Raw genomic sequence first — 19,905 nt, 5'->3', positions numbered from 1 at the left:
TCCCCACAGATATTAGTGCCGCTAACTACCTCACCTCCTGCACTCAAATATCCCTTTCTCAGTGAGGCCTCCTCTGCCTAGCAACACAGCCATTTGTACCCACCTTTCTCAATTTTTTAAAAAAAAATTATTTTATTGAAATATTGTTGATTTACAATGCTGTGTAAATTTCTGCTATACAGCAACTGATTCAGTTATATATATAGATATGTCTCTATATCGAGAGAGAGAGAGATGCACTTTTAAAATATTCTTTTCCATTATGGTTTATCATAAGACATTGAATATTGTTCTCTGTGCCGTATAGAAAGTCCTTATTTGTTTATCCCCTTCATGCATAATAGCTTACCCACCTCCCTGCATTCTTAGTCTCCCTTCCCCTACTTTATTTTTTCTTCTCTTCCATAGCATTTATCACTTTTTAATATATAACATAATTAACTTAATCATTATGTTTATTGTTGACGTCTGTCTTTCCCCACTAGATTATGAGTTTTGCATAGGAGAGATAGTTATTCATTCCACTTCATTCATCCAGAGGCCCCAAGAGCCTAGACCAGTGCTGGGACCACTATGGATGCCCAATAGTTGTTGAATGAATATGTGATTTAAAAAAATAACAGAGAAATTGAAAAGAGAATGGATCTTGCTCAGTTGAATTAGTAATCTGGAAGATCAAACTGATATACAACTTCACACTCTGGAGCAAAAAGTACTAAGAAATGGGAATCATGATTTAAAAGATAAGAAATAAAGTAGCTAGATCCAGGTATTTTAATATGCAAATAATAAAATGTTTAAAAGGAGAAAAAAGGAACAGATAGAGGGAGAGCAATAACTCATGAAACAACAGGAAGAAAAAAATTCTAAGCTGAAAAAGTTTTATATTTTAAGATCAAATGAGCTTAAAGCACATTTTATCTCTTGAGAGAATTCACCAAATAGCCAAAGAATAACTAAAAATAGGCAAGAGAGGGAAAAATTTTCCTCCACCATCTTAGAGTTTCTGGCTACATCTGAGAATTAAACTGTCAAAGACAGATGAACAAGAGAAAAACATATACATTTATTTATTATAAGTTTTATGTGACAGGAGTTCCCACTGTGGCATAGTGGGTTAAGCAGCTCTGGTCGCTGCAGAGGTGCAAGTTTGATCCCAGGCCCAGAGCAGTGGGTTAAGAATCTGGTGTTACTGTAGCTGTGGCATGGTTCATAGCTGTGGCTTGGAGTCGATCCCTGGCCCAGGAACTTCATATGCCATGGGTTCAGCCATAAAAATAAATAAAAGTTTTATGTGGCATGGGACTCTTCATAAGGAAAGGAAGATCTCAGGAAACAGATGTGGGTATTTTTGTGCTAAGGTTAATGAAAAGTAGGAGGTCTTGGAGGAATATGAGAGGTTAAGGAATGCGAGCTAAGTGTGGTAAAGTGAGGGAAAATTAGCCTGTGTGGGCTCTTCCTGGTATTCTTCATCTTTGGAGATAAGGACAGTGCTTTCCTCTGGTGTGGGGAGGGCACCCATCACATGGGGGTTTTGATTGTTTCAGAGAAGGGGGGGTGGATTGAGGGGGAATGTCAGGGTGACCTTCCTGCCTCTGCTACGTTCTCAAACTCCTTCAGCTTAAAATACTCAGTGTGCCAAGATGCTGTATTTTAACCCCATCCCATACAAAGAATTTCAATACTAAAATGAACACATTAATTATATCCATGTCTATTTCCATACATGAAAAACAGAGACTATAAGTTTTTTTCCTTGACTGACTTTGGGGCGTTTACAAAATTTACTCATGTCCTTGAAAACTAGCTTTACCCAGGCGCTGGTGTGTTGGTGTGGGGTGGAGGGAACACACGTAGGAGTTTTATCCCCCCTGGCTGGGATCTGTCACTTTTGCTCAGTAGCTCTGTAAACTCCACCCCTCTAAACCTTGGTTAACTACAAAAGTGGAGTAAGACCTGACTTGACAGAACTGATGCAGGTGCTAATGAGGAAATGCTTTATGCAGGCGTTGCCCACCCGAGTCAGCAGCGGTGATCTCCCTCCTTGCTGGTTTTGCCATTCCCAGAGCGCTTCCTGGATGCTACAGTAGTCGCAGCCTCTTTCACCTTGCAAAGACCACATGTTTGCCATCCAACCACTTGGTCTTGACTGTGCAGATGAAAAACTGCGAACCATTTGTGTTGGGACCAGCATTTGCCATGGACAAGATGCCAGGACCCATATGCTTCGGGATGACATTCTTATCATCAAATTTTTGCCCATAGGTGGACTTGACGCCAATGCCACAATGGCCTGTGAAGTCACCACCCTGGCACATAAGTCTTGGCAACATGCTAGCATGATGCCTGGCATGTTTTGGCATTTAGCACATAGTCATTGCTGTTTCTAATAACTGAGAATTGGGACAGTAGGAAGCTTAGATAACACACAAGGAGATCGAATATAGATGCCTTTCCAGATCCCTCCATTTCTTCTATTGAGATAACCTTGAAAATAATTTCTACAGAGAGTTTATAATGGAAGGCAGCAATGAAAGTAAACAACACCTAAAAAAGAATATTTGAACTCTTTAAATTAGTAGAGAACCATCACTGATAAGACAAACTTTAAAATAAATCAGCTCTTTTACACAGCATGCATTTCAAAATTATCATTGACACATGAGAATGTTCTGTAATGTATTAATTCCACATTATTGCCAATTAGTGGCATTAGAAGAGTTAATATTCTTCTCTAATAACTAACTCGTAGTCTGCCAGGGTAATGGGAAAACTTGGTTTGAAACTGTCTGTAAGGTTATTAACTATCCTTAGTTAAAGTACTTGAAGCTATGCTAAATCGCTTCATAATTATTTAATGGCTCTAATCTGCTTTTTTAAAAAAATGGATGTGTTTTTGAGAAGCTCACTGAAGTGAATGCTTGTTAATTAGCACAGAGACAAAAGGTAAGATGCCTAAGCAAGTCAGAAGATTTCAGGGAGGCTGTGGCATCACAGTCATACTTCCCTCATTGTCCTAAGTAGTGAATCATCCATCTAGCACAGTCTGCTGGTTTTGAGGGAGCCAGGAAAAGCAGGGCAGGGTGTAGGAGTTTATGGCTTGGCTCCCTTTGACGTCCCCACACCAAGCACTGAGCGGAACACATTTGGGGCATTTTCGGGAAATGCTTACTAAAGGAAAGAATAAATGCCAGAATGAAGAGTAGGCAAATCCTAAGGACACAGCCCCCAACATCATGTCAGTAAACACTGAACCACCCCTTTTCCCTTTCCCTTTCCCCATCAACCTCAGGGGGAATTTCCTCCCCTTAATCTCACATCTCCACCAGCTGGGTCTCTGAAACTTGATGAGGGGCTACTGTGATGCAAATCTTCTGTCTTTTTGCTGCACAAGGTTTGTTTTCCCCTTGATCTTTAACTCCAGACCTCTTCCCTGTTCTGTGTTGCTTGAGCTCCCATGTATAGAAAATATCATCAGCATTTCAAACAGAGACATCAATATTAACTCAAACAGGAGAATGGCATGGAATTTCTCTATTTCATGGAAGGATCATTCAGGATCATTGAGCAGGCTGACTTAGAAACTGAGAAGTGTGCCTTCCTTGTCTTGCTAAAAGTTGCACCTTCACTGGGCACATTATTTGTTTATGGCCCCTCCCCCAGAAGGATGAGTAAATTAAAGTTCTCACCAAAAACCAAACCAAACCAAAACAAAACAAAATAAAAAATTGACTGATGAAAGCTGTTCAAAGTTTCTCAGTATTGCTAAGAAATGCTCCTTTTAGATCTTCGGGCAAAGAAAGATAATCTATGAATGGGAAGCCAATTTTACCTGCTGTTTATTTATATAAAATAATATGCAAGAATACAAACTGCTGCCTATAGGTATCTATGAGGATAATACCCTGGGGAAATGAGAAGTTTTGCACATTGGCAGACAGCTCTGTTATTACCCAAGACAGTGCTTCCTTTCACCAGCTTGGTTTAATCCTGATCCCAGAAAGCAGCTGTCTTTCCTAAGCTTCACCTATTCTGATTTGCCAAATGGCTTTCTTAATCATCTGGTGCTACCAGATGTCAGAATTCCCTGCTGCTATCTCAAGGATTGATAGTCTTTCACTTGAGGTAAATATAGCTCGTGTTGATTCAGTTGGCTTGTTCTCTGAACAGCTGGATGAGTATCAGAGAGACTTGGGAAAGAGGTTGAACACGCGCTGAGAGTCCTGAGAGACTTGGTCACAGCTGGAAGATGGGGTGCCGGGAAGAGCCTGAATAACAAAGCTTGTGTCTTTGCAAACTTTCCCTGTGAAATGGACTCTTGTTTTTTCCACTTATGGATATGCTTTGTCTCTGCTCGTGAGAGGATCTGAAAGGCTGACACACCTTCTGTGTCCCTTCATCATAAATAACCACTCTAAAAATTTCATCGCAAACCTTTATTTTCTTAACAAGGTTTGCCTGGGTCCTCTCCTGCTCCAGTTCTCAGTACCTGGTTCTTGGGTGATCTGATCCGCATCATGCGGACACCTGTGAAAAATGCAACATTCAGGGCTTCTCCAGGTCCCCTAAATCAGAATTCAAGTCCTGAGAACCTACATTTTGAACACACTTCCTGAATAATTCTAATCCCCCTTAAATACAAAACTACATGCTTAAGTTCTCTGAACTTGGGATTCATGTCTGTCTTATTCCCTGCACTATATCTAGCACGTAACACAATACCTGGGAAAGCAAAAATGTTTTATTTTATTTATTAAATAAAATATTTAACGAAATCTCACATATTGACTTCATTTTGCCTTTGAGAATCCTTCTAAATAATGGAATAATGAATATACTACATCCTTTAAAGCATGAGACAGATAATCTCATTTTATAGATATATTTTCAGCTTTTGCAAAATGACTGCTGAGAGCAGCTTATCTTGCTTGCCAACTTTTGCAAGAGTTTTTCAGTTTCCATCATTGGGCAACTTTATAGCTGTCATGGCTTTGCAGTGTAATGCGACAAATGGACGGGACATTAGTGTTGGCTGCCTTTGGTGTTACTGAGAAATTAAAGACATGGATCCCCAAAGTCAGAGATACTTGCTGCCCATCCTACAGAGCTGGGCTTGGGTGGCAGGTTGAAGGAACATGAGCAAAGAGTTCCCCTGGAAGAATTACAAACTGAGACTTTCAAATCAGTACTTCAGAGAATTCAACAGTTTATCTAGGTCTGGTGTTCAGAAAAAAAATGTTGAGGAGGAGGAATGTATTCTCAAGAAGAAATGCTTTTCTCATGCTTCTAAGCACAACTGGCTGACCTTCTCCAAGAAGGGGAATGCATTTAATTTCCAGATTTGTGATCTATACAACTTATTTATAGTTACTTTGTCTTTCACCTTTAAAAATGTAAAAAGTGCAATAAAAGTGACAATGGTAAAATACCAAAGACAAGGCTAGATAAGCATAGAGGCTGGTGGGCCTCTTTAGCTATATATTAATTTGGAACTGGTTTTTTTTTTTTTTTTTGGAACTAATGTTCCTGAAGGTTTTCAAGAAGCTGCAATTAATTGAGGGCTTACTTTTGCCAGGTTCTGTTCTATGTATCTAATGAATATTAATCCATTTAATCTCAACATAGCTATGGTGAATATTCTGCTGTTTTCAGATAAGGGAGTAGAGGATAGGAGAGGTTAAGTCATGTGCTTAGCATCCTGTTCCTTCCACATAGACACGTGGCCCAGCAGGGATTCCTCGGGTGCTCTGAGTTCTGCTGCTCGAACAAAGGGCAGAGAAGGAGTCTCCTGGGAACCAAAGCCAAGATCTGCAGCTCATCTGCCTCATCCTCCTAACATCATCTTTTTTTTTTTGAGGAGGAGGACAGGGTTCCTCCGCCAATCCCTCTAAGGAACTCTCTGCAGTATTTCTCTCATTCTACCTACTAAATGTGAGGGCAGCTTCTGGTAAGCCCAGTCTTCCTCATTTCCCAAAATTGTCAGTGATGCTTTTAGGAGCCTGATAGAGTAGTGCGCTATGCTGAACTAGAACTGCCCAGGTCCTTAGTAAAAAAGCATTTAAATCTAACAGCCCTCAGAGTCAAGCCAAACTTGAGATATTTTGATGCGCAAATTTATTTCTAATGGCTAATGGCTGCTAAATTCTGCTCCGGATCCCCCTTCCCTTCCTGCCTCATGAAAAGACAGGAGAATTATTTGGGGTTGATTTGGCTGCAGACCATTAATGTATTATTATTATTTTTCCTAACTTGCCTACTTATTTAGGGGTTCACTAAGTGAACTCGGATCCCTAAGAGTCGACATCCTCAGGAAATATGTCAAGGAGACTATGGCTGGCCAAGCAGATATGTCTCCCACTATCTCTCCTGCACACAGATCTCAGGTTTGCAGGTGTACTGGTTACACAATGTGCAACTAATAAACATTACACTTGCAGTCTAATAAGATGGAAAGTATCTCAATTGGCTCCAATTTTAAACATGATTTTCAGTGCTGATATTCATGTTAGTGGCATTTCCCATCCTCCCTGAGATGTAGCTGATAAAATTCTGTCTTACTAAGCAGGAGGTTTAGCTTTTCTGAGAAAACACAGTTCCCAGAAACACACTATAGAAGTTGATTGAACTTTATTGAAATTCCAAATGAACCCTTAGAGTCTCAATCTGGTAATCTACTTTTCCTAGAAGAATCTACTTTTCCTAGAATAATCCACTTGCCATACATATTTCTCATTACAAGAGCCAACCATGTGTGTTTGAAGTAGCAAGCAATATTTCTGATTTGGGGTGCCGTATCTTTAATTTTTTGAGAGCCCTAGGAAATCTCCAGTAATAATGTACTTATACCAAGTGAAGTACCATTACAGAAATTTAGATCTGCTTCACACTGAGAATTGATTTGTAAATATCCCACAAGGACTAGTAGTAGAGCCACTGGAGAATCACAATGGAGCTTGCTTTAACCTATACTGAGTACGTACTGTATACTAAGCAGTGCATAATTTGCTGTAGTTACTACACTAAATTAGGTTAGATATTGCCTAGTTTTAGCAAGGGAAACAGAATCACATAAATAAAAGGGTTTAACACAAACAGATCACAGACATGAGAGCAGGCTTGTGGTTGCCAGGGGAGGGGGAGGGAGTGGGATGGATGGGGAGTCTGGGGTTGGTAGATGCAAATTGTTCCATTTGGAATGGATAAGCAATGAGGTCCTACTGTATAACACAGAGAACTATGTCATTCTCTTGGGTTAGAACATGATGGAAGCTAGTATATTAAAAAAGAATGTGCATATATGTATGACTGGCTCCCTTTGCTGTACAACAGAAATTGAAGGAACATTGTAAATCAACTATAATAAATTTTTTTTAAAAAAAATAAAAGGGTTTAAGAGCTCAAGGAAAGCTTTAGAGAGGAAGCTGCACTTAAGTAGGGCCTTGAAGACAAAATTTGTGTTCTCTAGGTGGATTTGAGGAAGAAAGAAGAAGGATAACATTCCGGGGAGAGGAGTGCCTTGAGTCAAGCACGGAGATGTGGCAGAGAAACCCTATAAAGCGAAGGCTGAGGGGACATGTGATGAATTATTGGGGGTGGAAATTCAGAAAAGGAAACTTGAAGGGTCTTGAATGCCATGCTAACCACATTCAGATTTGACTTTTCCATCATGGAGAGACACCAAAGTTTGTACTCAGTGGAGTGACATGATAACATCAAAATTTTAGAAAGATCACTGAGACGGCAGTCGGAGGCAGGAATTCTGGTGGTTATCTTGGAGGCAATGTGAGCAGGTAAGAGATTATTGGATTAGATGAGGGGAGAGTCAGTGTTGAACAGAAGCAAAGTTTTTGTAAGGAGGATGAGAAGGAGAGGAGAAATTTGAGAAAGATTTTGTTTCAGTCTTTTAAAAAATATTTATTTTTTCTTTTTTTATTATTATTAAAGTATAGTTTATTTACACTGTTTTGTCAAGTTCCATTGTACAGCAAAGTGACCCAATCACACACACATTTCCCTGTGCTGTAAAGTAGGATCCCATTGCCCATCTATTCCAAAAAATACCCCAAATGCCCATCCATCTTACTTCCTCTCCTTCTCCCTGCCACCCCGGGGAAACTCCAAGTCTGCTCTTCTTGTCCATGATCTATTTCTGTTTGTTCGTTAGTTATTTTTAGGTAGGATCATCTGTTCAATATTTTATATTTCATAATAAGTGATATCATATGGTATTTGTCTTTCTCTTTCTGGCTTACATCACTTAGTAGGAGAGTTCCTAGATCCATCCATGTTGCTGTGAATAGCATTAGTTTGTCTTTTTTATGGCTGAGTAATATTCCATTGTATATATGTGCCACATCTTCTTAATCCATTCATCTGTTGATGGACATTTAGGTTGTTTCCATGTCTTGGCTATTGTGATTAGTGCTGCTATGAACAATAGGGGTGCATGCATCTTTTTCGGTGAAAGTTTTGTCTGGATATATATATGCCCAGCAGTGGAATTGCTGGATCATATAGTAGCTCTATATTTAGTTTTCTGAGGTACCTCCATACTGTTTTCCGTAGTGGTTGTACCTATTTGCACTCCCACAAACAGTGGAGGAGGGTACATTTTCCTCCACAACCTCTCCAGCATTACAGTCTTTAAATTCCAGTAAATTCTCAAGGTTTTTTGTTCACTTTTAAAGCATTTAAATCTTTTACCTCTCTAAGAAAACATCTGAAATACATATAAAATATGCGTTTTTTATTTGGTTAATAAATGTAATATATAAGTTCAACTATATATTTACTTATAATAAACTCAATGACTGAAATCAATGTATTATTTCATGTATTAAAGACAAATTTGCTAATAAAATCTATAGTAACAGATGGGAATTGCTGCATTTTATTACATACATACGATTTATTTAATACAATTTTAGTTGTATATACTGGATTCACAAAAGTAAGTAGTTGTCAAAGGGTGAGTGATCATTGTTAAAAAAAAGATCACTTTAAAAATGTCAGATACTTCTTAACTGAAATGATCTAGAAGCATGAAAATGCAACATTTGGTATGTTTGTGCAAAACTATATCACCAATGATATTTAACGATGCTTGCAATTCCCTATAACCTGAAAGTCTAAAAAGGAGCACCTAAAACGTAAATGTATTAAAGTATCTATGACCTTAAATTATTGCAGTGTGATACATTGTGCATTGTTATTGCACAACAGATTTTTTTTTTTTTTTTTTTTTTGGTCAGGAGAACTACAAACTCTAAGCTAGGACTCCTAAATCTTGCCAGCATATAGCTGAGAGTAGTGCTCATAGGCTTTAGTAATGAAGTCTCTTGCATGTTTTATCTGAACAAACCTAAGCAAGTGTGATTTCCAAGAAAGACACTTGTGTGTATATATGCATGTGTACATGCATATGTATGGCAAAAGTACCACAAAAGTAATTTTAACCACCAACATGTCTTAATGTGTTAATACTCACCAATATGTTAAGTTAGGTATATGGCATATTTGAGCTATATAAAGTATGAGTTTACCCTTGAACATGGGGGGAATTAATCTTCATATAATTTATAGTTGGCCCCTGTGGTTCACTCCATATCCATGGATTCAACCGGACCTTGCAGTATTATACTTAATTTTGAAAAGCATCCTTGTATAAGTGGACCTGCACAGTTTAATACTGTGTTGTTCAAGGGTCAACTGTATACAGATCCATACAAATCATGGAATTCGGCTTAAACATTTCTCCTTAAAACAAATTGAAAACTATGGCCTAGATTATTCTATTTTATAATTAACCACACATTGGCCATTTTAACATCTAGAGAATCTTTAATTCCTTTTTCCATATCAGGTTAAATTGTTACCCAAACTTTTGTACTGTAGGAAAAAACCCTTCATGTAGAATGGCTTGAAACATATTCAAAGTTCCTACATTGCTATAGCTTAGGGAAAAGGAAAGTACTTACTGAACACATCAACCAGGTTTCTTACATTTTGTAGAATGCAGGTAATTCATGGATCTTTAATAGGGACTTACAACTCAATAGACAAACCTTATTTGGGAAAACACCATTGGATATTCCCTATGTTGGTAATTCTCCACCTTGATTGACCACTGGATTACCCAGGAAAGCTTTTTAAAAAAATCCTGATGCCTGGATTTCCCCCTCAGATTCTGATTTAATTGGTTTGGGATGAGTTTTCAGGGGTTGGTATTTTCAAAAAGTGCCTTAAGGATTCTAACATGAATTCAGTGTTGGAAAGCCCAGTTCTGTCTGGCAGGATTAATTTGGGGATCAGAGGAATAATGATTATCAATGTATCCAATGGGAAAGGAAAATAAAGACTAATTTAACAGATTGTATTAAGTGCTAAAAAAGAAATGATATACAAAGTACTACACTGAATTAAGAAATAAGTAGTTAAATCTGATGCTGAGTTCATTAGGATAGACTTAGAGTAACTAAAATGTTGAAGAAACATGGAGAGGGTTTCAGTGGATTCATGGATATGACAATGGTTGAGCTGGAAGTAGGATTCTCTCAGCAGCTAGGAAATGGTGTGAATAAAAGTGCAAAGCCATGAGATTTAGGGAGTCATCCTGTACTTCTGACAATGGACAAAAATGCTCAGGAACTTTGGAGGTCATCTGACCCATTTTCCTGGTCTTGAGCACAACTTCTCAGAGTGGATCCATAATCTCCCTTTTGTGACACCCTGTGTATGGGAGGTGTGAGTCTTAGCAGTAAATTCCATATGCTGAGAAAGAGCATTGACTCTTTTAGGTAATCCCAAGTAGACTTAATTTCATAAATGGAATTTATATAGCTTGAAAGTTAATGCATCTTCCCAAGTGAACATCTTAGTCACATCTCAAGAGCAGGACAAGAGCCATTACCTTGTCAGAGTAAAACATACAGCAAAGAACACTTTTCCCCCATGAAGTCTAATAAAGCAAATCACCTACATGAAAAGACATTATTTTTTCCTGAAAGATGGGAGTACATGGTGAGTCATAAATCAATAAAAACATAACCATAAGCTACTTAATGATTCATCCATTACTTATTTCTAAAATAAGCTTCAAGCAGAAGAGCATTTTACTTATATCCTCAGATTCTGCTCTAAGACACACTCATAAGAATTCTAGAGTCAAATCATGCCTTTGACTGCTAGGATAAAATTCGCCTTGACGCAAAACCTCAGGAAATCTGTGGTTTGCGGAAGAAAGGCAACAATGCCTTTCTCTCTGCTCCATTTGATAAAGATTTTGGACGTTCTTTTCTCTGTAACTAGATAAAATTGGACCTTACTTTTCATACTTTTTTTTTAATTTTTGAAAATAAGTTTGCTAAATGTGGAGAACTATATTTTCCCCAAATGGCCAAAGCAATATCCCCAGGGCCAGCGCTGTGCCCTTTGTCACTCCCTCATCAAGAAGTCTACTTCTCTTCCCTTTGAAACCTGGCAGACCTTCGTGCCTGCCTAGATGAAAAGAATGTGGTATATAAGTAACTTAGCATGTCTATTTCTTTTCTCTTTGCTCTTGAACTTGGGTGGACCTTCGTGACTGCCCCATGAATGAAATGCAGCATAAGTGATGCTTCTGAGGCTCCGTCATAAAAAGTGATACAGAGTCCATCGGTTCTCTCTCTTTTGGAGGGCTTGCCCTATGAATTCAACCAGAATGTTGTTAGAAGCCCAGGCCACAAGGAAAGGCCACATGTAGATGTTCTGGTAGCCAGTCCCAGCTGAGGTCCCAGTCAACAGCCAACACTGACTGAAAGACATGGGACCAGACAAATCCTCACGTGATTCCAGATCCCAGTCTTGGAGCAACTACTGCTGAGGCTGAGTAGAGCAGAGTCAAAATGCCACCACTGAGCCCTGCTTGTTAAAATTAATCATTTTAAGGCACTAAGTGTTGGGAAGATGAAACAATAATAATGAATAAGCTAATCTTTTTTATTTCAGGATGATTTTTAAGATTTGATCAATTCCACTTTTGCATATATTCAAAAGACATTAATCAATTAAGCCTATTGTAAAAGAACAGAAGCAGAAAGAAGATTCAAGAATTACTATAAAGTGAAGGAAGAGGAATCTTTGTTTCAGAATTACAACTCACTTTCAACTTCCCATCCTCTTCCATCAGCTAAGTTGGTGTTAGATAGTCAATTTATTTAAGGAGAACCAGAGCTCAGAAATTGAGGAAGGAACTTTAAGTAAGGATACCTAAACCTATGCTTGACTGATTTGCCTCAGGCATCCTATTTATTAATATGTATTAAATTTATCAATCTCAAGAATGTTGCAGATTACTCTCCTAGGATGCTCTCTTGCTTCTCATTGTCGACAGATACATAGCCTGCCCCTGGCGGACAGCTTTCCCAGTGCCCTTCTCCCTGGAATTGAGCAGACTTTGTATAATACTAGCTGCCTCCCAACTTGCTGGACTCCCTCACCTGTAACCCAGTTGTTTTTTTTTTTTTTTTTAACCATGTCCTCTTGTGACCAGTCTTGAGCTACCACTTTCTTAGTTCTTTTCTAGGGTCACCAGTGTTGATGAGGGTTGCCATAGCTATACTGAGTCACTCCATACTAATTTCAAACGAACAGTCACTGTAATCAGCAAGCCTTTAAAAAACCCAGCCTTCTTGAATTGCTAATGGTTTGGAAGTTAGTTCTCTCAGACTTTTTCAAAATGCCCTACTTATTATATTCAAGGCTTCGAACATATGACCTAAATCATTTTACATGAAGTTCGAGGTCACTGGGACTCACTTTCCTTCCTCTGTGACTCAGTATCTTTAGATCTGAGTAGCTTTGCCCCATCCCCTTACTCCAGCTTGGAACATGGATTTTCCCTGATATTATTTCCTTCCAATGGGGAGAAGAATATTGCCCTGGACCTCCTTCTATTTGCCTATCATATAGCTGTGCTTCTCTGCCTGAACGACCTTTTGGGCTAGCAAATGTCTCACCCAGAACTTACCTTCAGGTCTCTAAGGCACATACATATATACACACCTGGAAAAAAAAAGTCACCCCAAATATAATTATTACGAGAATTGTATTCTGTTACACATTACTCCATTGAATTATATTCTACATTTTTAAAAGCTGGCTATGCCTAAAGGCAGTTTGAGGACTGCCCTTTAAAAGACACTGGTCTAGAGGGAAAGACGGGATTACCAGTCTATGGATAGGCATGGACCACACCAAGAAGGAAGAACTAAGGACCAAAATTGGTATTAGAAACTTCTTAACAGAGTAGAGACAGAAGTTCGAATCAAGGTGAGACAGAGAAAAAACAAATTCAGGAAGCAAGTACATTTAGATTTTTAAAATGTGTACATTTAGAGACTCAAATTCAGTGGAAGGAAAGGTAGGGCACCTGTTTTAAATTTTAAATGCAGTGGGATTGGCATCATGCCTAATAGATAGAAAAGAGTTGCTTCATATTCCCTGATGGTTTGTTGGGGGGTCACCATTCACCTGAGAAATTTGCAGATGATCTGAGCGGATGGCTGAGGAGAAGAAATCTAGCAAAATTAGATTGGTGAATGCAGAAAAGATTAGAAAGAAGACAGCCTTTCTGCCTCTCTGTTGAGGAAAGTTTTATCAACTGGAGCATCTATGGAATGATGGGTACAAGGACCAGGGAAGGAGGCTGTTTGGTTTAGAAAAGCCCTAAGCCTTATCCAGTCCTATGCTGGATGGAACATTTGAGGATGGGAACCAAATGAAGTCTTATTGCCTAAAGAAAAAAATACAGAAAAGTGTGCTAACATTTCCCGTGTCTCTGATCTAGCACAGGTGGAAGGCAAGGGGACTTACAGTAGATGGACCACCAGCAAAATTATGGAGGATTATTTTTAACCACTATGTGCCTTAGTTTCCCCAACTGTAAAATGTGGATCATAATTGAATCTCCCTCATAGGATAATTGGAAGAAATGAATTAATGTATATATGTAAGGAGTTTAGAACAGGACCCGTCGTATGATAAGTATTAAATAAGTGTTCCAGCCATAGTTATTTTTACTGTAAAATTCAATTAGTGATTCCAAAGTTTCTGGTTTCTTTGAGACTCTTAGAAGCTGCTGGGTAATTTCAGCAACTGAGGCTTCACTAGAAAAAGATAGAGAAAAGTCTATCTTTTGGGAAAATCTCTCTATTTTTTTTTTTTAAGTTCCAGAGACACTTGTGGCCTCTTCCCAGCCCCTTACTCACTGTCCCCAAGGAAGGGGAGTGTCTTGTTTATTGAGTGAGTTTGGAAAAATAGCTTAGAACATGCCATGCTATACCTTCAAAGCTCTTTCACTTTTGGATGCAACTTGCCCATAGGAAGTTATTAATTCTCAACCCCTCTGTGTTAATAAACCTTCAGGATCAGAACTTTGATTGCCCAGAGCAGTTTGTTACCGCCTGGACACATTTGTGTAATTTAAGGATGGAGTAGAGGAAGCCTGTTGTGGCCATAAATCTTCATAAGTCATGCTTTCCATGCAGAAATATATTATAATAGAGCTTATATTTTAATATCCATCTCTGATATTTGTGCTTTTTCTCTGATGGTTTTGAACCCAAGAGTGGAAGAGAAGAGTGCTACTTTGTGACTCCCTAAATCTTGGGAGCTACAACTCATGCAAAGCACTAGAATTTTAGTTTCGAAGCAATTAGGCACTTTATGAAGGTATACTATTACATGTAGATGTTTCTTCCTTTCTTGTCGTGATCCTTTTGAATACTCAAATTTTTATTTCCTCCTGACACTGTATAGCTGATTAAGCCGTTAGCAATCATAATAAAGTATTCTATTTTTACAAAAGGATGCTTTCCTAACATGGGCTCTCTCTATGCCCTATGAGTCCTTGGTAGCCACCCAAATTGGAAGCCAGTTTCCACAGCGGTAATGAATGACAACAGTTCTTTTCCTATCACATTCAACCCTATGTCTCAATTAATATTCCCAACATATGGTGGCCTAATGAATCACTTGTATGTATTAGGAAAGCGCATCTGTCCTTATCAGTCATTCTCCACTAGCAGGATTTATCTGATCCCCTTTGGGGGCTTTTATCAACTACACAGTAGCATCTTTCCCTTCCCTACCACAAGATTCTAGCCACCTTATGGTCAGAGTAATCCTCAGTTAGATCAGAAAACAGACTGACAAGTTCTTAATTTGTCTTCTTTATTTACATTTTCCGTGCTTGTATGTCTTCTGATTTCTGAGTCTTCCAGCCAACCTTGGGTACCTTATTATTTTATTCTGAACTATATCCTATTTTCAAATATAATCAGATTGGTCTTTCACTTGTTGGGGTTGATATTACTTAATGGCTAGGAGCATGGAATTTTACCGTATTAGTGAAATCTGGATTAAGCACTCAGATCTGGTTTTGTGTAACTTTTCTTAATCAGTCTTAAGCCCTGATGTCCTTATCTGTAAGATGGGGACTGTGAGAGTATCTTCCTTATAGAGATACTGTGAGGATTAAAAGACAAAATGAGCTGATGTATATAAAGGGCTTAGCAAAATGTGCAACCCAGACATATGATCAATAGGCAGTATTCAATAAAGTACAAGCTATTATTATCTTGTGATAATTTTAAGAAGAGAGTTTTTTTCTTTAATCTTTGTCTAATAATCTTTAATTATCTCTTCTTTTTTGTGTTGCTGTCCAATCCTCAAGGGGCTTTAAATGACAATTATCTGTTTTCTTCAAGGGACTAAACTACTCTATCAACCTCAGTTGGAAATAATTAACAGCCATACCAACTGTATGATAATGGAAAATTTATCTCACGTAATTCTTTCAATAAATATTTTTGAGTGCCGGGCTATTGACTACATTCTGTAAGATTCCTTTCCTTGAATTGTATCATTTACTTTAAAAGATTTCACCATTTCAGACTGGCCTTCTCCAGTTATTCTGAATTAAATGTGTCTATATAAGAGACAATGAACTGATCTCGCCTGATCTGTAATGAACCATAGCATGGAAAACTTCAGTGTCAATTTATCCATCCAATAATTAATATTCTCATATAAACATCAACCTTTTCCCATCTTTTATGGTTTACTAAGAATTAGAGCTGCCATATAAATGCAAGGTGCCCAGATAAATTTGCATTTCATACAAAAAATGAATATATATGTCCCAACTATTGCAGAGGGTATCCTTCAGAGCATTATTCATTGTCTCACTGAAATTCGAATTTAGCTTGCATTGCTAAATCTGGTTTTCTGGCTAAGAGTGCATGCAGAAAGGAGATTTAAAAACGGAAGTAAGGGTAATACATTTAGTATGACTGCTAAACTTAGAGATGGCCCAGCCGTGTTATTCACCTTGTGTGTATATATCTTACGTATAACTTGATCAACCAGCTATTTGCCGTAACTGAAGAAAAGGCCGCCTTGTGTTCCTTCACTCTGTGGTTAGAAGAAACTTAGCTCAGTCCACAAATTCAGGGCAAGAATGTTGTTGGCTGTCATGCTGGTCAGGCTTAATTGATGTAATATCAAAGGCCCAATTCAAGCCTGCTGTCTTTCCAGGGGCCCGGAGCCCCACCCAGCTTTCCTGCCTGCCTGAATCCTGTCCATGGACAATTCTTTCATTGATTTCTCAGGCTTCATCGGGAGCTCCACCTGGGTAGAGCGGCAGGATCAGATTAACACATCAAACACCGAAATAGCTCCGTACATAGACTGGTGAGTAAAGGCTATGAGATCAGTACTTACCCGTGACTTCGGCCTATAATTTAGCTGTCAGTGTCATTTCTGTGCGTTCAGACTTAATGACCATGTAACACAAACCTCAGTTTCAGAAGAAATGAATTTGGCATTGTGCCTGTTTCTGTAAATGAGATACCTGAACTCCCTCTCACTTTTCTGCAGTACACAATTTTGACTTTCATTCTCTAAATATCCAGCCATCTTTACCGTCTTAAAGGTATCTTTGCTTGGCCTCTAGTCCTGCCATGCACACCGGCGAAAGGGCCGCGGTGACTAAGTCACGGCCCCTACCTGCTGAGCTGGGTAAGAAGAAAGGAGTCGGGTCCTCTGCTGAATTCTGGTATTGTTCTCAATCGGGAAAATGGGTAGAGCCGAAGATAATGGGCCAGCCACTGGCCTCCTTCGGGCAAGTAAGTACATGTTTCCTCTTAAAATCTCTCTGGAAAAAAGACATGAAACATTTTCTATTAAAGCAACTCTCCTGGAAATGCCTGCATCGTCTCCTAGAAAGGGGACACCAATAACTACCCAGTGGTATATTTCTCTAGGAAAAAAGATTGCTATTGGCCTATCGAGAGGGCATAACTCTCAAAGAGGAAAACAATAAATTTGAGAGCTTAGGGGGCTGAAACTGTTTCTACCAAATAACATTCATACAGTTACAGAGTTGGAGTGGGCAAGAAGTGATTAGTTTCTATAGTACACATACATGCACAAACGTATCAAACTTGCTTTGCTGTTTGCCTTAAGGCAGTATTACAAAGAAGAATTATATAAAAAAAATCATTGATTACCAAAAACCGAGGATCATAAAAAGCAAAGATTAGTTTATATATGAATCAGATAGTGTCTCATAAAAAGTGAAGGATGAAGATTACATTTGAAGTATGCTTCATCCTGCATAGATAATTTAATGCAGCCTGAACCCTAGACTAAACTGTACCCTTATTCATATGAAGGACACATTCTATAACCAAAACATACACATGGCACTTGGCATAGAAGTGTCTCTGTGTATTCGATAGTACGTTCTACTCTAAGCTAGGGGTTGGCAAATGATAGTCCACAGGTTGGGTATCTGTTTTTGTAAATAAAGTTTTATTAGAACACAAGCACACCCATTTGTTTATGTGTTGTCTGTAGCTCCCCTCACTCTCCCCAGGGGACGCAAGTAGTTTTGATAGTGATTATATGGCCCACAAAAAAATTCTGGTAAGATACAAATATTTATTTGATCTTTTAAAGAAAAAACTAAGACATGGTTCTGGTATCTATAACTATTAAAAAAAAACTGTAAAGAAATCACATCTGTTTTAACATGCAATTCATTTTAGTTCTTCGGTGTTGATAAGGGAACATGAAAAATGCCAGTGCTGAGTAAAACTTTGCAAGTGTGGGGATAAGTAGGAAAGAAATTTTCATGTATAACCCACTCCAGTTTTCTTCTTCTCTTTATAATTTACTTATATTCCCTGCCTCCTTTTACTATTGTTTCTAGCTCCTCATCACTTATCTCTGTGCCACGTTTTCCCACATTTTCCACATTTGCTCCAATTTCCACCTACATTTAAATTTAAATTTGGGATTCATGTAAATGTCTAAGAATTTTTTGCATAGATGTGTTTATCTGTATCTGTATGAGCAATGTGGAAACCTTTTCACCTCTGATGAACTAAAAAGATAAACTGAGATGAATAGGCCTCTTGACAGTTTCCCTGACATTTGTTCGATGTTATGTAACAGCAAAGCAGGAAAAATTCTAGTTGGTTCAGAATACTTATAATAAGCTTTGGGTGTAGTTTTTCAGGCACTGGAGATTAAAAGACAAATGAAATAGGTCCAGATTGCTTGTTGTTCTCTCTCTCTCTTTTTTTTTTGCCTTTTTCTAGGGCTGCTTCTGCGACATATGGAGGTTCCAGGCTAGGGGTCTAAGCGGAGCTGTAGCCACCGGCCTACACCTGAGCCACAGCAATGCGGGATCCGAGCCGAGTCTGCAACCTACACCGCAGCTAATGGCGATGCTGGATCCTTAACCCACTGAGCAAAGCCAGGGATTGAACCTGCAACCTCATGGTTCCTAGTTGGATTCGTTAACCACTGCACCACAACGGGAACTCCACATGTTGTTCTCTCTTATGCATCTTGTACTTCCTTTTAAGTGGCTATGATAATCTGTATTTGTATGTGCAAGTGTGTGTGTTTTAATGAGGTCTTTCTCATTAAAACCATCATCTCCATGAAGGTGGGAAGATGTCCATTCTGCTTACACTTTTATTCCTAGTGCCTATCATACACTAGGTCCTCCAAGAACATTTATTGACTGGCTTGGATGAATGACAGAGGACCACTATATAATAATTGGAACGGCAAGCTCATTTAAGTCTTAGCTAAGTAATCCTAGCCGTGGTTTAAAGTTTAGATTTAAGGAGGATCAGACTGGAGACTATAAGTTGGACTTTACAATTTTCCAAGACAGAAAATTCAGAAAACTCTTTAATTAAACATTAATGGAACATGCTTTATAGGTCAGTTATCATTTTCAGCATTGGATAATTATGACAAAATTGAGTCAGACACAGTCCTTGCAATTTAGGATACTCATGAAATGTGTAATAAATTCTGCTTAGAAAACTCAAAGGGGAGCAGTTAATAGAGACGATGGCATTTGAGAAGGGTCTTGAGGCATGAATAGGAATCTGAGTGGGAGAAAGTGTATTCTAGGACATATTGTGTAGCACAGGGAGCTGTATTTAATATCTTATAATAACCTATAGTGGAAAGGAATCTGAAAAAGAATATCTACATAAATTATACATATATATAAAACTGAATCAGTTTGCTATGCACGTGAAACTAATCCAGCATTGTAAATCAGCTATACTAAATAAAACAAAATAAATAAAATGCATTTAATACTTTAAAAAAGGTTCTAGGTTGTGGGAGTAAGTAAATACAAAGAGGGATGGAAAGAAATGCTTGCTGTCTTAGAGACTGATTGGCAAGTGTTCTACTGTAAGGACAGTGCTCAAGGAAAGTAGTAGCTTAAACTACCAAGAAAGGTGGCAATAGGCTTACTCTGATAAAAAGCAATAAGAAACACAAAGTGTTTCAGTGAACATAATCATTTGTGTTTTAGGAAGATAAGCTTGA

The 19,905-nt window shown here is 38.4% G+C and overlaps 1 long non-coding RNA gene across 3 annotated transcripts in view; it reads left to right on the top strand.

Annotated features, from left to right (window-relative positions):
• Window positions 1–19,905, top strand: part of LOC146401074 (uncharacterized) — a 129,481-nt gene that overhangs the window by 38,149 nt on the left and 71,427 nt on the right. For all 3 annotated transcript variants that reach the window (XR_014813568.1, XR_014813567.1, XR_014813566.1), the window contains exon 2: window positions 16,650–16,731. This is a non-coding gene — a long non-coding RNA (uncharacterized LOC146401074). The remainder of the gene's footprint in view (window positions 1–16,649; window positions 16,732–19,905) is intronic.

This window comes from Sus scrofa, chromosome 8 (assembly GCF_054392235.1).
Source record: "Sus scrofa isolate SSC_HxYL_T2T_F1_AM1 chromosome 8, Sscrofa_HxYL_maternal_Yorkshire_Landrace_v2.0, whole genome shotgun sequence".
Taxonomy (NCBI): domain Eukaryota; kingdom Metazoa; phylum Chordata; class Mammalia; order Artiodactyla; family Suidae; genus Sus; species Sus scrofa.
Note: the sequence above shows the minus strand (reverse complement) of the source record. Positions and strands in the feature narration are given on the sequence as shown.